The 22,035-nt window shown below is 36.1% G+C and overlaps 1 long non-coding RNA gene and 1 pseudogene across 11 annotated transcripts in view; one reads left to right on the forward strand and one right to left on the reverse strand.

Moving 5' to 3' along the window:
* Positions 1-22,035, reverse strand: part of LOC110261581 (uncharacterized) — a 67,671-nt gene that overhangs the window by 8,383 nt on the left and 37,253 nt on the right. For 4 of the 11 annotated variants that reach the window (XR_014810755.1, XR_014810758.1, XR_014810761.1 and 1 more), the window contains one exon: positions 19,863-20,046. This is a non-coding gene — a long non-coding RNA (uncharacterized LOC110261581). Of the gene's footprint in view, positions 1-762; positions 4,482-5,648; positions 5,806-13,863; positions 13,983-17,056; positions 17,139-19,862; positions 20,109-22,035 lie in introns of those variants that run through there. The other 7 variants (XR_014810760.1, XR_014810756.1, XR_014810757.1 and 4 more) reach the window with 6 other exon arrangements.
* LOC110261580 (ubiquitin-conjugating enzyme E2 E3-like) lies at positions 19,954-21,891 on the forward strand (annotated as a pseudogene).

Genomic DNA, 22,035 nt, shown 5'->3' on the forward strand with positions numbered 1-22,035 from the left:
GGGGGATCTTAAAGATGCCCTGAGAATATTAGGCCCTGAAAAGAGAGGAAGGGAAGTCAGACCAGCTTCACCAGAACAACAAAAGCAACAGGCAAAGACGTACCCAGCCAAATTCCTCCCACCAGAGAGTCTGAAGGCTTCTGGTCATGTGCACTACTGCCGTCATGGTATACTGCATAATTCCATAACACCATCATGTTTAAAACATAAAAATGACTATGACTGTGACTATGTTAACTTAAAGCAAAGACAAATTCACATCTGGTTCTTTTCTGTTGGTAGAAAACAGTCTCTGTACCTGTATATAAGTATTAAAGGGAGAAATATGTACAGGTAGGCCTGAAAAAATTGGAAAAATTGTTTAAATGTTTATCACTTTAAAAAGACAAAAAGAAGGAGATATGGAATTTCACATGGTATGTACCATTAAGATTTTTTGTTTGAAGTTTCCATCACAGTTCAGCGGAAATGAATCTGACATCCATGAGGATGAAGGTTTGATCCCTGGCCTCACTCAGTGGGTTAAGGATCCAGAGCTGCCATGAGCTGTGGTGTAGTTTGCAGATGCAGCTCAGATGCTGCATTTATGTGGCTGTGGCATAGGCCTGCAGCTACAGCTCCAATTTGACCACTAGCCTGGGAACCTCCATATGTCATAGGTGCGGCCCTAAAAAGACAAAAGACCAAAAAAAAAAGATTTTTTTTTTGTCTTAAAAGATAATATTGCAGCGATTTATGTGAACATAACACTGTACAACAGAATCTGGTATCAGTTTCCTTTATTGCAAATAAATATTATATGAGTAGTATAGCCATTTTTACAATATTAATTTTTCTAACCCAGGAGCATGGAATATCTTTCCATTACCCAAAACAATCTACAGATTCAATGCAATCCCTATCAAATTACCCATGACATTTTTCACAGAACTAGAACAAACAATCCAAAAATGTATATGGAACCACAAAAGACCCAGAATTGCCAAAGCAATCCTGAGGAACAAAAACCAAGCATGAGGCATAACTCGCCCAGACCGCAGGCAATATGACAAAGCCACAGTCATCAAGACAGTGTGGTACTGGTACCAAAACAGACAGACAGACCAATGGAACAGAATACAGAACCCAGAAATAAACCCAAACACCTATGGTCAATTAATCTTTGACAAAGGGAGGCAAGAACATAAAATGGGAAAAAGACAGTCTGTTCAGCAAGTATTGCTGGGAAAACTGGACAGCTGCATGCAAATCAATGAAACTGGAACACACCTTCACACCATGCACGAAAAAAAACTCAAATTGGCTTAAAGACTTAAATGTAGGACAAGACATCATCAAACCCCTGGAAGAGAACATAGGCAAAACATTCTCTGACATCAACCCTACAAATGTTTTCTCACATCAGTCTCCCAAAGCAACAGAAATCAAAGCAAAAATAAACAAATGGGACCTAATCAAAATGACAAGTTTTGCACAGCAAAGGAAACCAAAAAGAAAACAAAAAGACAACTTACAGAATGGGAGAAAATAGTTTCAAATGATGCAACTGACAAGGGCTTAATCTCTAGAATATACAGACAACTTATACAACTCAACAGCAAAAAAGCCAACAACCCAGTTGAAAAATGAGCAAAAGACCTGAATAGACATTTCTCCAAGGAAGATATACAGATGGCCAACAATGAAACACTTGAAACAATTCTCAACATCACTGATTATTAGAGAAATGAAAATCAAAACTACCATGAGATACGACCTCACTCAGTCAGAATGGCCATCATTAATAAGTCCACAAATAATAAATGCTGGAGGGGGTGGGTAGAAGAGGGGAATGTAAGCGGTACAACCACTATGAAGAACAGTATGGAAGTACCTTAGAAAACTATACATAGAACTACTATACAACCCAGCAACCTGACTTTTGGGCATATATCCGGACAAAACTTTCCTTAAAAAAGACACATGCACCCACATGTTCATTGCAGCACTATTCACAATAGCATGGAAACAACCCAAATGTCCATTGACAGATGATTGGATTAAGAAGATATGGTATATATACACAATGGAATACTACTCAGCCATAAAAAATCAACAAAATAATGCCATTTGCAGCAAAACGTATGCATTCTCATACTGAGTGAAGTAAGTCAGAAAGAGAAAGACAAATACCATATGATATCACTTATAGCTGGAATCTAATATAAGGCACAAATGAACCTTTCCACAGAAAAGGAAATCATGGACTTGGAGAATAGACTTGGGGTTGCCAAGGGGGAGGGGAGGGAGTGGGATGGATTGGGAGCTTGGGGTTAATAGATGCAAACTATTGCTTTTGGAATGGACTAGCAATGAGATCCTGCTGTGTAGCAATGAGAACTCTGTCTAGTCACTTAGGATGGAGCATGATAATGTGAGAAAAAAGAATCTATACATGTATGTATAACTGGGTCACCATGCTGTACAGTAGAAAAAAATTTGTATTGGGGAAATAACAATTTAAAAAAATTTTGTAAGTCATATGATTTGAACTTATTCTTTCTCATCTTAAAGAAGTTGTGAACAAATAAAGGCAAGGTGGTCAATGTTGTGAATACCTACAAAATAACTGACTGAATTTTGAATTCATTTAGAGTGGGCATAGGCTCAGTGAATTGAATTTCTTCTTCTCCTTTTCAGATTCTGTTGTTTCTCTCATTTACCAAGATAATCAGTGTCCAAATTTCAAATTCAACTGAAGTGAATTATACTGTATTTTCTTGACTTTCCTCATTCCATATATTCATATTCCAAGTGATAAATATTATCACCCAAAGAAATTTCATGTAGAAACAGTTTCCACTCATTCCTGAATCTGATACTGATAAAGCTGTATGCTTTTTGACCCATACAAATCATGTTATGTTAATTTTATCAATACTTTCTGAAGCAAATCAAAACAAATCTATTCCCCCAATTGAGGTTTCAAACTAGAAACTTGAAGCTTTCAAAGCAATAGCCCCTACCAGAATTATTAGGAAATAAATTCCTTAAGTTATGTCATATGTTTTCTTTCTCTGCATTCCTGATTCAGAAACTAAAAACATACCAAATAATTCATTTCCCATTTACTAATTTATTAAAGTTTATTAATTTAGCACCCTATTCAATGTCTCCCAATCTTTCAATAAAGACAGTAGTAGCATATTTAAATTTTATTAAAAGCTTAAAATGCAATTATACTTATATGTTTATGGCCTTATATGTATGTGAATATATTATAAAAATTCAAAATTTTTGTATATAATATGTTATGATATTATAATATACATTATTCACTCTACCATGGAGTATGATTGTATCTACTAAATGTATTTAGATTACTAAAGTTCTGCTGCCCAAAGTACAATATTCCAAACACCAGGGTCAATATTTTTTCCCCTACATTTTCATTCATTGCTCAAAGTCATAATATATTTGCTTACACTTAGAAAATCACTTCTTGCAAAACATAATTTTCCTGGAATTTCTTGGAGGTTCCAGTTCACTTTCCTTATTTTTTTAATTTTCAAAAGAAACAAATGTCTTTATTACTAAGATCATCCAAGCTTTGTATTCATATTATTTGGTAGAGTGCATTTTTTTAATATATTCTGTTCATGACAATCTAACTTCCATCTAAGTTTGGACTGATTGTTTTATAGGTTTAATGCATAGCTGTCAAACTATTACTTTTGTTGTTGTTGCATTCCTAGGATAAGCCAACTATTTCTTACACTGTTAACTTTTTTTTTCTTGCATTCCTTTTTGTTTGTTATGTTGCAGTAAATCCTCAAGTAATCACCCCAACCCAAACCCCATATAGCACTGAGCTTCATAAGTCATCACCTGTTGGAAAATATCTTTATTTTGATATTTGGTTAGTAGTTTAGCTTTCTTTGCCATCTTCCTTAGCAAAGAGGAGAACATGGAAGTTCTGGAAACCAATAAGCAATTGTAAGATATTCATTGTCTTGGAGGTAAATTTCTAAGCAACCAAACCCATGTGGCAGACCAAATAATGACACCCCAAAGATGTCAATGTCCTAATCCCTACAACCTGTAAATATAGTAAACGATATGCAAAAGAATTTTTCAAGTGTTATTAAGGTTATAGATCTTGAAATAAGGATATTGTCCTAAATTACTCAAATAGGTCCAATCTAATCCACAAGACCATAAAAGCAGAGAAATTTCTCTGGCTGACATCAGAAGAGATATAGCAGAAGTCAGACTATAAGGACTAAATGTGCTCTTCTTGGTTTGAAGATGGAGAGCAATGTGATGAAAAATGTGGGTGGACTCATTGAGAGGCTCCCAATCCATAGCCAGCAAGGAAGCAAAACCTCAGCCCTACAATCATGAAGAACAGAACTCTGCCAAAAACCTAAATGAGCCTGGAGATGGATTCTTCCCCAGAGTCTTCAGGTGAAAGCCCAGACCTTTTGACACCTTGATTTTGACTTTGTGAGAGTTAAGCAAAGAAAACAATAAGCCCAAATATATTTCTGACCTATACAACTGTGAAGTAATACATGATTATTGGGATTTTTTTGTTTTGTTTGTTTTTGCTTTTTGCTTTTTAAGGCTGCACCAAAGGCATATGGAAGTTCCCAGGCTAGGGGTCGAATCGAACTACAACCGCTGGCCTACACCACAGCCACAGTAACTCAGGACCCGAGCTGCTGCTGTGACCCACACCACAGCCCTCAGCAACACAGGATCCTTAACCCACTGAGCGAGGTCAGAGATCGAATGTGCATCCTCATGGATCCTAGTTGGGTTCATTACCACCTAGCCATGATGGGAACTCCAAATAAATGTTTTAATCCACTAATGATAATGTGGTAATTTGTTCTAGCAGCAACCTAAAACTAAATTTTTGGAAACTTCAAGAATCTAGAGTAACAACAAACAATTTATGACAACAAAAAATGGGAATACAACAGCAGGGACAATGGAAACCAGTTCCCAGAGAGATATGCTCACTCTGTCAATTAGCATTCTTCTAAGGGCTTGTTGCATGATGTTTCTCTGGGAAGAAATAGAGATGAGTGTTCAGAAGATTTATTAAGAGTGCTCTTGGGGAGTTCCCGTCGTGGCGCAGTGGTTAACGAATCCGACTAGGAACCATGAGGTTGCGGGTTCGATCCCTGCCCTTGCTCAGTGGGTTAACGATCCAGCGTTGGCGTGAGCTGTGGTGTAGGTTGCAGACGCGGCTCGGATCCCGCGTTGCTGTGGCTCTGGCATAGGCTGGTGGCTACAGCTCCGATTCAACCCCTAGTCTGGGAACTTCCATATGCCGCGGGAGTGGCCCAAGAAATAGCAACAACAACAACAAAAAAAAAGACAAAAGACAAAAAAAAAAAAAAAAAAAAAAAAAAAAGAGTGCTCTTGGTATCCACACTTCAGAAGGGAAGAGAAAGAAGAAAGATTGGGCAGTGGGAGAAACTGGGCTCTAATGAAGTATACATGAAGGCCTCAGTCAACCGTGCAGGGGATTCTGAAGCTGGAGGGCACCTCAGAATTATTCCAAGATAGCATGAATGGATCAGGTGTTTATATCTGTACTTCAAGTAGTCGCTGGGTAGGGCAGCCCCAGTAAATGTTGTGACTTTGAGCAAGGATACTCAGTGTTGAAAATAATCCCTTCACTTAGGTAGCTGACAGTTAAGAGCTTGAGGCTAGCAGCACTTATAACAGCAGAAGGAGTAAGGCCTTCATTCCAGAAGCAGGATCTTCGCATCACATCACAGCATCCACTACATGGTTGTTATTAACAATCACCTGCAATTTATGTTGAGACAAAACACACTGTATCTTGTGGTTAAGAGGTTATTAACATTACCAAGGTCTATGATCCATTTATGAAGAAATTAACTCAGTCAATAGATTTTTGTTATTAAGTACCAAAATGTCCTAGGTACCATGCTTACTTGCATAGTTACTTATTTATATACTTTGTAAGATTTTGATCCTTTCAGTTTATGGAGACTCTTTTTATATCCCAGCAATTGCTCTATCTTGGTGAATATATTCTGTGCAGTTGTAAGAATGTGTGTTCTGCTCTTGTTGAATATCAATTAAGTCAAGGCAGTTGATAATACTGTTCAGTTCTTCTAGATCTTCACTGAATTTTTTTTTTCAATTAAGGGCCTTAAGTCTGTGAACTGACTTATATCTTGAGGTACTATGGTGATTCAAGTCAGGTTTTTGGTTGCCAGACTTATTAGAGTTTTATTTCCCATTACATAATCAAGAAATAATCTGTTAGGCTTCCTAACTATTTCATTCCTATAGACTCTGTAATCAGCAATTTTAAAAGAGAAGTCAGGTGCCCTTGAAGGTCTTTTCACCACTGTTGTAAGGATACATTGTAAATCTTACTTCTAGCTTTTTTCAACTGGACCAGCAGCATTCCTTTAGAAAATATTCTTTTTTATGATTTTTATTTTTTTCCATTATAGCTGGTTTACAGTGTTCTGTCAATTTTCTACTGTACATCAAGGTGACCCAGTCACATATATGCATATACATTCCTTTTTCTCACATTATCATGCTCCATCATAAGTGACTAGATATAGTTCCCAGTGCTATACTGCAGGACCTCATTGCTTATCCATTCCAAAGGCAATAGTCTGAATCTATTAACCCCCAGTTCCCAGTCCATCCCACTCCCTCCCTCTCCCCCTTGTCTGTTATCCATGTCCATGATTCTTTTAGAAGACTCACAAGCTTACATGTTTGAACAACGGGAGGAGTTCAGGGCAACCATAGCCACTGGAAAATAAGGAGAATGTCCTGAGAAGAACACCACCAGAGAAAGATCTCTAAATTTATAAAATTTACTTAAATCTTGGGCGGATCCATGCATAGGGCAGACTCAAAGCAAAAGCTGACAGAATTAAAAGGAGAGATTTCCATAATCATAATTAGAGATTTTTAGCAACACTTTCACAGCAATTGATAGAACAACTAGGAAGTTTTAGTGGCAAAAGGGGGAGGTTGTAGCATATCTTTAGGACAGTAAGCATCCCCTTACAAAGCATCTGTTCAAGTGTGATTATCACCAGTTTTTCAGGCAGAAAAGTCTAGCCTCTTTGAACACCAGAGAGCAAGTTACTTTCTCTGATGAGGGAGGCTCAGAATGGCATGTGAGTTCAAGACTGTCAGTTTCATTTACGTCCAACCAGATGTCCCCATTGCAGGTTTCAGAACTCCATTCTTTTCCATTTTCACATGAGAAACTTAGCAAGAGTGTGGACTTACCTGTCATTGTAATTCAGCAACTCACACAATTACACTTTGCATTTGATTTTCACCAATATCAGTCCTATGACTACAAGAATTAAGATACTTTGAGGAACATTATAGAAACCCTCTGGTTATGAAGTTATAACTTCTTTTTTAATTTTTTTATTAAAGTATAGTTGATTTACAATTTTCTGTCAATTTCTGCTGTACAGCAAAGTGATCCAGTCATCTATATCTATATATCTGTATCTACATCTATTTATATATCTGTATTTACATCTATCTATCTATCTATCTATCTATCTATATATCTATATATATATATACAGTCTACTTATGAAGTTATGAGTTAAGTTTAGAAGTAATGGAGTTAAGATTATTATTTTCTTCCTATAAGAGCTCAGGTGCACACAAAAATATTTCACCCCACTTTCCAGTCATTATAGAATTCATTACTTCCATCTGGTTAAGTGTAATAACCACTTGAGTTCCCAAGAAATGTGCTTTAGCTGGCACTTCATTACAATTAACCACAGTTGGTAGCTTAATTAACTGTGATGCCACTACAAGCCATGGGTTACTAGCATCTATTTCCCATTGACAAGGAGCTCAGCACTATGCTGAAGCTCGAGGGCATGACCAAACAACCTCAAAATCCCATCTTCAAGAGTCTGCCTCCTGAGATCCATCCCACTTCTTATACCACTTCTTATACCAATTCTGAATCAATCTGGGTCCAACCAGGAGATTGGATACATAGTGATTTAAACAGGAGAAGTTTAATATAAATAATTACTAAATAATAAAAGAGTAATTATAAAATGTAAGAAATTTCTATAACTCTCCCTAGGCTATGAGAAAATACCTAAAGGAAAAAATACTTGAATTGGAGGCTCTTTACACCAGGGTGCCATTCAGACTTCACTGGAGAAGCGACAGCTGCAGAGCAGGTGTTGAAGGGTGAATTTGGAGCTGAGACAATAAATCAGGTACGCTGACATCAGGTACATCTCCTATCTATCTCTTACTCTTTGTCTCCTCTTCCAATCAATTTATTCATTCTTTTATGGGGCCAATGTTTACCTTATCACATTTCAGTTACTCTTTTCAATTTTGGAGATAACACACTAGGCGAGACAAAACCTCTGCCCGCATGTCCTTCTTTAAAGGGGATAATAAACCAATAAACAAATCAAATAATATATTCTCAGGTTAATATATGAAGAAAATAAATAAAATATCATGTTTCCGTTTTAAAGAAAAGATAGCAGACTAAGAAGGTGACTTGATTTATAAGATACGACCATTTTAGGTAGAATGGTCAGCAAATATTTCTGAAGAGGTAATTCTCAAACAGAGATCTACTACTTACTATCAGTACCTACCAGCTAGCACTCTTCCAGTTATCAATCAAAAGTCAAAGTTGGGAGTTCCTGTTGTGGCTCAGCAGGTTAAGAACCTGATTAGGGCCCATGGGGATGTGGGTTCGGATCCCTGGCCTTGCTCAGTGGGTTAAGGATCCAGATTGCCACAAGCTTCCATATGGCTGTGGCATAGGCTGGCAGCTGTAGCTCCGATTTGACCCCTAGCCTGGGAACTTCCATATGCTGCAAGCACCCCCTCCCCCCAAAAAAGGCAAAGTTGAATCATGTCGTTTTCTTCTCAAAAATCTTTAATACCTCCCTATTTATATGTAGACTGAGCAGATCAAAGCCACATTCAACAACAAAAGTGTTCTAGGACAAATCTCTAATCCTAGAAGTGTAATGGTATGCTAAGCAAGCCATAAAGACAAAAGCTTAATTGTTTGGAATGACTAAGCCCAAGTAGGGTGAAGAAAACCCATGAGAAGGTGAGCCCATGTTTTACTTGGGCGGGAGCCTCTTATGGGCCATCCTTTGGCCACAAATAGTAGAACTCATCAATAGAAAAACTGTGCACATCCTGGAGTTCCCATCATGGCTCAGTGGTTAATGAATATGACTAGGAACCATGAGGTTGCGGGTTCGATCCCTGGCCTTGCTCAGTGGGTTAACGATCCAGCTGTGGTGTAGGTCACAGACGCAGCTTGGATCCCGCGTTGCTGTGGCTCTGGCGTAGGCCGGTGGCTACAGCTCCTATTCAACCCCTAGCCTGGGAACCTCCATATGCGGCGGGAGAGGCCCAAGAAATGGTAAAAGGACAAAAAACAAAACAAACAAACAAAAAAAAACACTGCACATCCTGAAATGGTCCATCAATATTTGTGACTGGAATTCGGTTTATAGGTGCATTTGTCATTCACACTAAGCTCTGTTCTCCTACTGACTTCTATTAGAAATAATGTTTTAATTTCCACCTAGAACTTTCTTGCTCCTTTTTTTTAGAACTTAGAAAAAAAATCAACTCTTTATTGGTCTTCCTCAGAGGCAGAAACAGGAGATTGTGAGAGATTAAGTATTGTGCCCAAGACCACATAAAAATTTATTGGTGGCAGTCAGTTTTCAAATCCTGTTTTGTGCTGCTAGAATAATTCTCAAAATAGGGGCATGATAAATTAGTACCAGGAGATGCTGAATGAAAAAAGTTTGTGATCAAATAAATTTCACAGTCACTAAGTATCATATTGCCCTTTAAGAAATTTAGATTATATATTTGCATGCTAAAAGCTCTGAAAAGTCCCAGATTTAAAAGAAGAAAAATTTATTAAACATATATATTCACTCATTTAAGAAATACATATCGAAATTTTACCAAGTTCAGGGCATTTCAGGCAAAAGAAAGAGTACAAATGAAAGCCACAGGGCAAGAAAAACCTGGATGTGTGAAGAACTTACAAAAGGCTGATATGACTGAAGTGATATGGTGATGTGAGAATAATAAGATAAGAGGTTTCAGAAGCTGGCAAGGGATTAATAGACTACCAAATGAAATTTGAATTTGTATTCCCAATAGAATCAGAAGTCACTGAAAGATTTAGCTCAACATTAAACTTATTTGGTTACAAACCTCTTTATTCACATATTTTAATAAACACATTATACTTCTTTACACTTTGCTATCCCCTTTCACTGATAGAAACTGATTGTGAGTGAAATAAGCTCCTCCAGGAATGAAACCATTTCACAGACACTGTAAACCTAGCATAGACCCTTCACATAATAACTACTCAATAAATGATTTGTGGAATGGATTAAATCATAAAGGGATGGAAAGCAATGACATTTTATGAATATTTGAAAGAACTCAAACGTTTTCACCTGCCATCTGAAAGATTTATGATCAGAGAACAGAACATAAGCCTTCAAACATTTGCAGTGATACTAGAGAACAAATTAGACTGGCCTCCTAAGGCTCAGGAAGATGTGCTCTTAGGAGTGATGAATGGTAGTTACAGAGAAGCAGACAATAAAATGGACATGTCATTGAAGTAGTAAATTTCTCATCACTTTTTTTCAAAAAGAGATCAAAAAACAATTATGGAGAATATCACAGGAAGGAGTTATTCATCGGTCAAAGGCTGGATTACATACTTTGAAAATCTCTTTAAAACCTAAGATTCTGGGGTTCCTTTTGAAAAGATTAAAGGAAAATGATTATATGAAGAAGTAGGTGTGTGCCTATAGAGAACCTTTTAGACATTTTTTTAAGTTTGCTAAATTTTATCTAATTAAGGCAAAATAAGAATTATTTAAAAAGAATGAAAAAAAGCAAAGCAATTTCCAATAAAAGGTGTCAGTATAAAGATATTCTTTTGCATTCCTCACTCTGATACTAACATAGAACAAAAAAAGAATAAAAAACTAGAGAAAAAAATTATCATCTATAAAACTCCCAGAATTCCAAGTCAAACCCTGTAAAATCTGTCAATTAAAATGAAGGAGCCCCTAATAATTAACAGAATTCTTGAAATAGTTCTGTAATACACAAGACAGCTCTAATAGTGGAAAATTTTAGTGAGGATTGGGTTTGTGGAAAGATGGGGGAAGTAGAGAGAGACTTCTATTTTTTGCTTTGTACCTTTCCTTAGTTTGAACTTTTTTTGGTAAAGACACATTTTTACATTTTAAAAACAATCTCAGAAGTACAAAAGTGATTGAAGTATGTTTTACCGAATATATGGAAGATGCTTTCAAGGAGACAAGTATCTTCAGAGTTATAAATCTGACTACATGACTCAACTTAAGATAGTCCTCTGAGGGAGTTCCCATTGTGGCTCAGCAGAAACGAATCTGACTAGTATCCATGAGGATACAGGTTCTATTCCTGGCCTCGCTCAGTGGGTTAAGGATCCAGTGTTGCCATGAGCTGTGGTGTAGGTTGCAGACACAGCTCAGATCTGGCGTTGCTGTGGCTGTGGTGTAGGCCTGGAGTTGCTCCTCTGATTTGACCCCTAGCCAGGGAACCTCCATATGCTGCAGATACAGCCCTAAAATAATAATCATCATCATCGTCATCATCATCATCATCATCATCATCATCATCCTCTGAGAAAAAAGCAAAGGTATACCCAATATAAAATAAATGTATTCTACTTCTGGACCCTACAATCCTACCAAAAAAAAAAAAAAAACAAAACAAGCTCTATGAGACTTGAACTTTTGATTTGATTGGAAGAATCAGATTCACACCACTCTGTAGAAATACCTGGAAGCTAATAAAATGTAACATATGCTCAGTAATAAAAGTCCAGGGGTTCCCATCATGGCTCAATGGTTAACGAATCCAACTAGGAACCATGAGGTTGAGGGTTCGATCCCTGGCCTTGCTCAGTGGGTTAAGGATCCGGCGTTGCCATGAGCTGTGGTGTAGGTTGCAAATGCGGCTCGGATCCTGAGTTGCTGTGGTCCTGACGTAGGCCGGTGGCTATAGCTCTGATTCGACCCCTAGCCTGGGAAACTCCATATGCTGTGGGAGCTGCCCAAGAAATGGCAAAAAGACAAAATAATAGTAATAATAATAATAATAATAATAATAATAATAATAATAATAATAATAATAAAAGTCCAGTATTCCTATCAACAATATGCTTAAGTTCATGAACATGGTTGTAAGTATAGGCTAGGCAGTGGCTGAGAATTTAATTATATCTTCTTAGACACTAGAGTTTAGGTATATAGCCTGTGAATAGCAAGTTAACAGTCAAATTTCAATGGAAAAAAAATACAAGTGAGTGGTGAGATATTTTTTCCAAATTCATAGTTCAGGTAGATTTCAGTCAAAGAACATATTTTATCTTAGGCTAAATCTATTATTTGGAAATATGCCAAATGCCAAGCCATGTTTTAAAGAGAAATTTTCTTTTAATGCCACTTACAAGAAATGACCTGGAGATTTACAGAATTCCGCTGGCCTTTCTTTTTTAAGAAATCTACATTCCACCCCAAGCATCTGTAGGCTACAGAATATTATCAGACAACTAATACATCCCAATCAGACTGAATTTATTTATAGACAACGTTCTTTTTGCAATGTTAGATGCCTCATTAACTTGATTCAGCTTGTGCATAGCAAAAATATTCCCTCCCTCTTCAGATTTTTGATAGAGTGAATTATAATTTCTTGTCTCACTCATTATAAACCTTTAGTTTGGAGGACATTTCAGAAATATGTAGTGCCACTTACATAAATCCTGGATTACTTGTCCTGGATTAACTATGTCCTTTATTCATTTTTATTTGGGAGAAATATGAAGTAGTATAGTAACTGTTCTCATTTTCTACTTTACATAGAAAATAAGCTAAAATTTAATTTTGCTATGAACTTCCTCCTAGGAAAAAATGAAATGTGGTTTTTGTGTTTGAATAGATTCCATTATACACAATATTGTCAGGTTAGTGGGGTGTGGATTGAATAGTTGGGGTTTTAAAACTCCTGGAGCCTTAATAATTCAACATACTTTTTAGATATGTTCATCTGAGAAGAAAACTAAAGAGACACTGTGAAAAATCAGCACATATAGCTCCCATGTTATGTTACACATATCCAAATTGTGAAATTTTCTTTTGAATATCACTATGCAACTTTGGGTTGTATGCTCTTTTAATTTGGCTTGCACTTCTATAGCATGGGGGAAAAAAGGATTTTTCGTTCCAAATATTCCACTACAACTGTTTCAGACTCATCATTTTGAAACCAGATTTAAAAGGTTAAATTGAGCTCAGGGAAAAGATGATAATTAAAAAGCTAACTTCTATTTCTCTTAAATTCAACATATCATGCTTTCAACAAATTTTCACACAAATAAGTAAGAATATCTAATGTTTGATGTAAAGTGGCCACAAATTATACTGGGAACTATTTCCATATTTTTAAAAATAAATGTTAGTATTATAAAGAGAAAAGAAACATTTTTCTTAAATTACAGTCTGAAACATTTTAAATTTATTCTATATGATTGATTATCCTGTCCTATATGTCAGAACATAAATAAAAATATCCAATATATGTTGTTTTCATTATCTTCGAGATGATAGGGAACATACTTACTATCCTGTAGCTCTGATACTATACAATTAATTTAGCCAAAATTGATCATGTAACGACAATAACAAAAGATGATTTCATTGCTGAGTCTTAACACTTAAAAATGTGTAGCAGAAATGTGAATACCTTAAGCAAGTTTCAAACTTCTGTTTTTAGTCAAGGAAAAATGCAGAAATCCTTTCTCGTCCTGCAAAGCACATCTTGTTCTTTTTTAGTCCTTTATCATGTATATTCCAAGTAAGCTTCTATTCAAAAGAAATAATTTAAAAGAAATCTCTAAATATGAAATCCCCCATGTGATTGGAAGAGAAAAAAATACCAAAAATAAAGTTTTTAAAAGTTTCTCTATGCAGTGTTTTGTCATCAAAGACCATGATATTAACAAGAAATTAATTTCCCCTTCTAGACCGCAAATAGCCCTGGATCCACATAGTTGGATAAAAATTCTGATTCTCACAAGATACTGGGAATTTATGCAGAACAGTATGATCTATGTTCATCAGGTGGAGTGCTTTTCTTTGTGATGGGAATAGGAATGAGAATTGAGAGGGTTTGAAATTAAGAAAATGAAATCGGTCATGTGGCAAATATATGACAAATGATATGAAGTATGGGTTAAGTGTGTATAACTGGCCTATGGATGAGCTGTCTTTTTCGGAATACATAAGTGAAAAGTCATTTGTAAGCCAATATTTTTGGTCCTAGAAGAATTCCAAGTTTACCTGATAATCAGTTTTAAGGTTTCAGGGTACATATGGTAAGCCCAAACTAGCGGCCCTCCCTTATTCTAATCACATTTAAAGTCAGCTGTGGGAGGCTGCCACCCTTGAATGGTTTATAATCAGCTTGAGACATGAAACTGACTCATTTCTGGAAATGTGGGGGCTGTTCTTTCACTCTCTTCAGTACATGAATGCCACCATAAAATAAGATTAAAAGTTCTGGAGTTCCCTGGCTGCTTCTCTTTCCTATTTGTTATCTTTTCATGGTATGTGGGCTAATACTGTATTTGTGTTTTCTTTTCTTCAAATTATCTTACAATTTTGCATTGGATAGTCTGTTTTGCTATACTTCTAAAATAGGACATATTTTCCCATTATGCTATATTTTTATCATGTTATTTTTAAAAAATGAATACCTTAAATATAAATAGGTATAATATTTAAACTCATTAGAGTTATAATATCTTTCCTGGTGCCTACTCCATTCAATGCCAGCTCTTGGAAGATTACTTGTGAGCTTCTTTCACACTGTCTAAAGGTAGCTGTAAACTTGTCCTCTAAAATACTATTATTAGGGAATCACACTGCAATTATAGACTTTCTTCCTAAAGCTTCTGAACTTCAAGCCATGATGTTTTATTTTCTTCTTTTAAAAATGTCTTGGTCTCCTAAATTATGGACACATATCTTCTAAGATCTTATAGACATTCACCTAAGTCCTTGATCTCTTGCATTTTGAGACATCTTACTCAAGTTTTAAAGGAGGAAAAGGCTTAATGTACTCAATAAACTCTCAAATTGATTAGAAAAATTAAATACATGTATTTAATTTTGATGGTTTATACATATATTTGATTAGAAAAACTAAATATGTGTATATATATAACTAAATGTGTATATATATGTATATATATAACTAAATATGTGCATATATATATATATATATATATAAACTAGAGAGAGACTAAGAGAAAAAGAAGCAGACAAAGAGATAGAAAGGTGACATAAAATATGATTTGCTAAAAATTTGCAAATCAGTAAATCTTGTAAAATACCTAGGAGCTTTCTGTACTATTATTGCAGCACTTCTGTGAATTTGAAGTTATTTCAAAATGAAAAATATATTATTTCAATAATAGTACTTACAATTATGTAGCAAACAATATAATAGTTAATGAAGCAAATAATACTATGATGACAACCATATACTAAAACTAAAAAATACAACATGAAATGAGACAATAATTGGTTTGTAGGGGACTTACACTAAATTCCTTTGCTTTTATATCAAGGATTTAATAAATCATTATTTTATATCAAGACCTAGAGTGATCAAAGTCTGTTTGGTGAGGTGAGAAGGATGAGAACAAAATGGTCAGTATTGGTGGAAGTGGGTGGTTTGCAGAGAAGTAGGAGGAGAGTTACTTTATTTTTTTATTTGTATACTTAATTTTTATTGAGATAGCACTGATTTATAACATTGTTTCATGTATATAACATTATATTCCTACTCTTGTATACAGTACACTGTGCTCACCACCAAAATTTTAGTTTCCATCTGTCACCCTACAGTAGAGAGCCTTTACCCATTTTGCCCTCCCCACCCCTTTCCCTTTGGTGATCACTACTCTATTTTCTGTATCTATGCATTGTTTTTGTTGGTTTTTGGTTTGGGGGTGGTTTTTACTATATTCCATATATGAAGGAATCATAAGGTATTTCTGCATCTGATTTATTTCAGAGAGCATGATATCTTCAAGGTCTAATCATGTTGCCACAAATGGTAAGATCTTGTCTTTTTATGACTGACTAGTATTCCAATGTGTATGTGCTGTGTGTGTGTGTGTGTGTGTGTGTGTGTGTGTGATACATCTTCTTTATCTTTCCATCTATTTATGAGTACTTAGGTTGTTTCCTTATTTTGGCTATTTAAATAATGCTGTGATAAATATAGGGTTGCATATATCTTCTTGAATTAGTATTTCTGTATACTCTGCATAAATATCCAGAAGTGAAATAGCTGAATCATATGGTAGTTCTATTCTTAATTTTTTTGAGGAATCTCCATACTGTTTTCTGTAGTGGCTACACCAACTTACATTCCCACCAACAGTGTATGAGGATCTCCTTTTGAAGATTTTACTTTCTTACTTTAAATAAATAAGTCATTGGCAACACACACACACACACACACAATTGTAGATGCAGAGAGTTCCCCTATGGCATAGTGGAAACAAATCCGACTAGGAACCATGAGGTTGCGGGTTCAATCCCTGGCCTCACTCAGTGGGTTAAGGATCTGGCATTGCTGTGAGCTGTGGTATAGGTCACAGATGTGGCTCAGATCTGGCGCTGCTGTGGCTCTGGTGTAGGCCGGCGGCAACAGCTCCGATTAGACCCCTAGCCTGGGAACCTCCATATGCCACGGGAGTGGCCCTAAAGAAAAAAAAAATTGCAGATGCAGATAATGGTATATAATCAATAACAAGACAGTAATGCAATGAGGAGTTATAAAGCAAGCAAGTGAGAAAAACAGAAAAGACAAGATATATGCATAGCACCAGAGACTCTTAAAAAGAAAACCTGAAGTAACTGACTCTGTCAGCTTAAGCTGCTTTCACAATAAGAGCTGATTCCGACTGAGTAAGAGCTGATTCCAACTGAGTCCAACCTGTAGACCTAGAAGGTTCACAGGAAATAAAAATTAGAAAACTCAGTCTGGCTTGGTAGAATGCGGGAATGGTATCCAATAGAGTGTTTAGTAAGGGTTTGTCTAAATAACCCTTTTATTTTGAAATAGTTTCAGATTTACTGAAAAGCCTCAGAAGTAGTACAGAGAATCCCATATAGCACTTACCATTTCTCCTATTATAAATATATTTGTATGTACATTTGTCACACAAATATTGATACATTATTATTAACTAATGTCCACATTTTATTTAGATTTCCTTAGTGGTAACCAAATATTCACTTCTGTTCCACAGTCCCATTCAAAATATTACATTAATTTAGCTGTCAGTTCTCCTTAAGCTCCTCTTGGCTGTGATAATTACCCAGACTTTCCTTGTTTCTGATGACCCAGACAGACTGTAGGAGTACTGATAAAGTATTTTGTTTAATGTCCTCCTACTGATATTTACCTGATGTTTTTCTCACCACTACATTGGTGTTATGTTTGTTGGAGAGAGAGATCACAGAGATAAAGTGCCATTCTCATCACATCACGTCAAGAATATATATTATCAATATGGCTTGTCACTGTTGTTATTAATCTTGATCATCTGGTTGAGGTACTGTGTCAGCTTTATCCACTGTAAAGTTACTATTTCCCCCCTTTTCAAACTACACAATTTTGGAAGTCCTTATATATAGACCACATTTAAGAAGTGAGGAGTTATGCTTAAGGATAGCATATCCAAATCAATTATTTTAAATTCTACTGCACAGGAAATGTGTCTGTTCTCTCCCATTTGTTTATTGACTTAATTATGTATTTATCAGTATGGACTCGTGGATATGTATATCTTATACTTTGGGTTATAATTCAATATTATACTTTTTTGTTGCTCAAACCATTCCACCTTTGGCTACTGAGATGTCTTTCACTTGGAGCTTCTTTGTTCCTTTGACATACTCTCATCAGTGTGAGCATACTCTCATCAGTGTGAGCACTTTCTCACTTTCTGACACTACAAAGTTCTCTTAGTTTACCTTGTATATTTTCTGTCCCACCCCTAGAATCAGCCATTTATCTAGGGAGCCTCAGTTCCTTTAATTGGAGAATGGTTCTAGACACCAAGATGTGAGTCTAAGTGTACTTATTGCTGCTGAGTGTCCTTGCTTCTAGGCTCTCTCAGCTAAAAGAATAAGAAAATATGTGGATATATGTTAACCTTTGTATACAGACATACCTTGGAGATACTGCAATTTTGGTTTCAAAACACCACATTAAAGCATACTTTATAGTACTATGAGTCATATGAATTTTGTGTTCCCACTGCACATAAAAGTTATGTTTATACTGTGCTTATAGTCTATTAAATGTGCAATAACATTGTCTAAAGAACTAGATATATGGTAGATAGATAGATAGATAGATAGATAGATAAACTTTAATGAAAAAAACATTTTATTGCTGAAATACGTTAACTATCACCTGAGCCTTCAGCAAGTCTTGGTAGTAGCATCAAAGGTCACTGATTACAGATCACCATAACAAATATAATAATAATGAAAAAGTTTGAAATATTGTGAGAGTTATCAAAATGTGACACAGAGACATGAAGTGAGCAAATGCTGTTGGAAAAAACAGTGCCCACAGACTTGCTCGATACAGGGTTGCCACAAACCTTCAACTTGTAAAAAAACAATATCTGTGAAGCACAGTAAAGTGAAGCATAATGAAACAAGGTATGCCTGTATCTATAAATATTTCCATATGTATCCATCCAAATCTATAGTAAAATTAAAAAATGAGCTTAGGAGTTCCAGTCGTGGCTCAGTGGTTAACGAATCCGACTAAGAACCATGAGGTTTTGGGTTCGATCCCTGGCCTTGCTCAGTGGGTTAACAATCTGGCGTTGCCATGAGCTGTGGTGTAGGTTGCAGACGAGGCTTGGATCCTGCGTTGCTGTGGTCCTGGCGTAGGACGGTGGCTACAGCTCCGATTTGACTCCTAGCCTGGGAACCTCCATATGCCACAGGAGAGGCCCAAGAAATGGCAAATAGACAAAAAAAAAAAAAAAAAAAAAAAAAATGAGCTTATGCATGTATCTCCAACTCTATTTACAACCAAACAAGCCTTTTTATATGTGTCCATATCCTCCAGCTCCAATAGTAAGAAACCTGCCTCCTGCCATCTGCCATTAATCTACCTCACTGTTCAAGTACATGTGAAACCCACACCCCCATGTGAAACAAAATTAACTAAAATATATTGCTTATGTGCACTTTCTTCCTTTGGCTTCAGTTTTATGTCTCTACGTATTTCCAAAACTACTTAAACCAAAAACTTTTCTCCCTGTTCCTTCAGTGAAGTTGCTTTGTACATGTTGTACAATCAGATTGTTTTGTCACAATATGCATTACATTCTGGAATCTACCAACCTTCTAAATGATGTTTTATTTGCATACATTAAAGTTAATTCTTGTGCCATGGGTTTTGACAAAGGCAGAGTGTCATGTATCATACATATTTATCTCCACAAACCCCTGCCTCAACCAAAAACAACCTGTCCCCAAACAGGGTCATTGGCCATGCCCTTAAAAAAAATTAACTACTCTGGGAAAAAAATTCTAAGGGGCACAATTCCCTCCTACTTTCAATATTCTACACTCCCCATCCCAAGCCTCCTTTTTTCCCCTGGCATCCTCTCCCCCTCCCCCAGGTGCATCCATTACCTTAAGGGGTTTTCTTCTCTCTCCCACCCTCACACTGTAGGAGTGCATGAGCAGGACAGGTGCACAAATTTTTCAAGAATAACTTCACAAGATGTCCAATGATAGGCAAAGATCTGATGATGAGCACTTCACCAATAGGAATGGTAGTTCCGATGCAGACCAAAGAGACACTGCTGCTCCAAAGCTTTAGGGACAAGAAAAAACACTCCTTGATACAAATTGTAGCAATATTTTTTGATCTGTTTCCTAAAACAAAGGAAACAAAAGCAAAAATAAACAAATGCGAACAAATTAAATTTAAAATCTTTTGCATAGCAAAGGAAATCATCAAAAAAAAAAAAAGACAACCTACTGAATGGGATAGAATATTTTCAAATGAAATGCTTGTTAAGGGGTTAATACCCAACATATATAAATAGCTCATACAACTCAACAGCAAAAAAACAAATAATCCATTTAAAAAATGTTCAGGTAGTTCCTACAAAGGCGCAGTAGGTTAGTAATCAGACTGCAGTGGCTCAGGTCTCTGTGGAAGTGCAGGTTCAATCCTCAGCCTGTCAGAGTGTGTTAAAGGGTTCATTGTTGCTGCAGGTGCAACATAGGTCGCAGCTGAAGCTCAGATTCAATCTCAGGCCTGGGAACTTCCAGATGCCATTTTTATGGGCATGGCAATAAAGATAGATAGATAGACAGACAGACAGACAGAAGAACTGAATAGACATTTTCCCACAGAGGAAATGCAGATGGCCAACAAGCACATTAAAAAATGCCCAATATTAATAATCATCAGGAAAATGCAAATTAAAACCACAATGAAGTATCATATCACACTTGCTAGAATGGCTATCATTAAGAAGAACACAAATAAGGTTGTCAAGGATGTGCAAAAAGGGAACCCTCATACACTGTTAATGAGAATGTAAATTGGGACAGCTACTGTAGAAAACAGTATGGAAATTTCTTTAAAAACTTCAAAGAGAACTACCATATGCCACAGCAATTCCACTCCTGAGTGTATATCTAAAAAAGCAGAAAGCAAGAAGGAAAGACACTAATTTGACAAGATACATGCACTCCAATATTGATAGAAGCATTATTTACAGTTGCCAATATAATAAAGCAACCTAAATATCCATCAGCTAATGAATGGATAAAGACGATGTAGAATATATACATTGGCATACCACTCAGCCATAAAAAAGTAAGAAATTTTGTCATTTGCAGCAACATGGAAACATGGATGGACTTGGAGGACATTATGCTCAGTGAAATGAATCAGACAAATACTGTGTGATATATGTGGAATCTAAAAAATAAAACAAATGAACAAATATAACAAAACAGAAGCAGGATCATAAATGTCGAGAACAAACTAGTGGATATCAGTGGGGAGAGGGATTAAGAGGTACAAAACATGGAGTATAAAATAAACTACAGGATGTATTTACAACATGGGGAATATCACAAATATTTTATAATAAATGTAAATGGAGTATAACCTTAAACAAACAAACAAACATACAAGGGAGAATGAGTAAGAGAGAATCTACTATCCAGCAAAAGAAAAACATTAACTTCCCCAGCAAAACCACCACAAATTTCCCATTAAGTGCAAAAAGAATTCAGAAGCAGCTAGCTGAAATCAGCTTTGATTATCCTCTTACCTGAAATGCTGAACCTAAAAGAGTTAGCATAAATGAATGGAAATTACTTGGTCTATCAGGTTCTGTGAATGAAGGTGGTGTGTTTTTCCGGATATCACACTTCATCCAATTATTCATTTAAGCCACCAAAAGTTACTTTTCACACCACAACCTAACACTGTAATATCAACAGTCAAGAAGTCATCTGTCTGAGCATCCTTAAAAATAACTGCAGTCCCACTTTGACTATTTCAAAGATTTTGCTGTCAATTTTTTCCCTCTTGACAGACTGCAACTCTGTAGATCCTCCAGTTGGAAGCATAGCTGCTTAGTATTTGACCAACAGAGAAGAACATGACAAGAGGTAGGCAATACAATTCACATAATCTGTATGCAGTGTGAAGAAGAGGCATCTTCTCTCTCTGATATAAATCTTTATAGCCTTTGCAATATGGACTTCTGTGTATGTGTTACGCTGCTGGCTCTTCTCCTTGCCGTTATCCTTTGGAAACTAAGAGACTCTCCCAAAG

The sequence above is a fragment of the Sus scrofa genome, chromosome 7, assembly GCF_054392235.1.
Source record: "Sus scrofa isolate SSC_HxYL_T2T_F1_AM1 chromosome 7, Sscrofa_HxYL_maternal_Yorkshire_Landrace_v2.0, whole genome shotgun sequence".
Lineage (NCBI taxonomy): Eukaryota > Metazoa > Chordata > Mammalia > Artiodactyla > Suidae > Sus > Sus scrofa.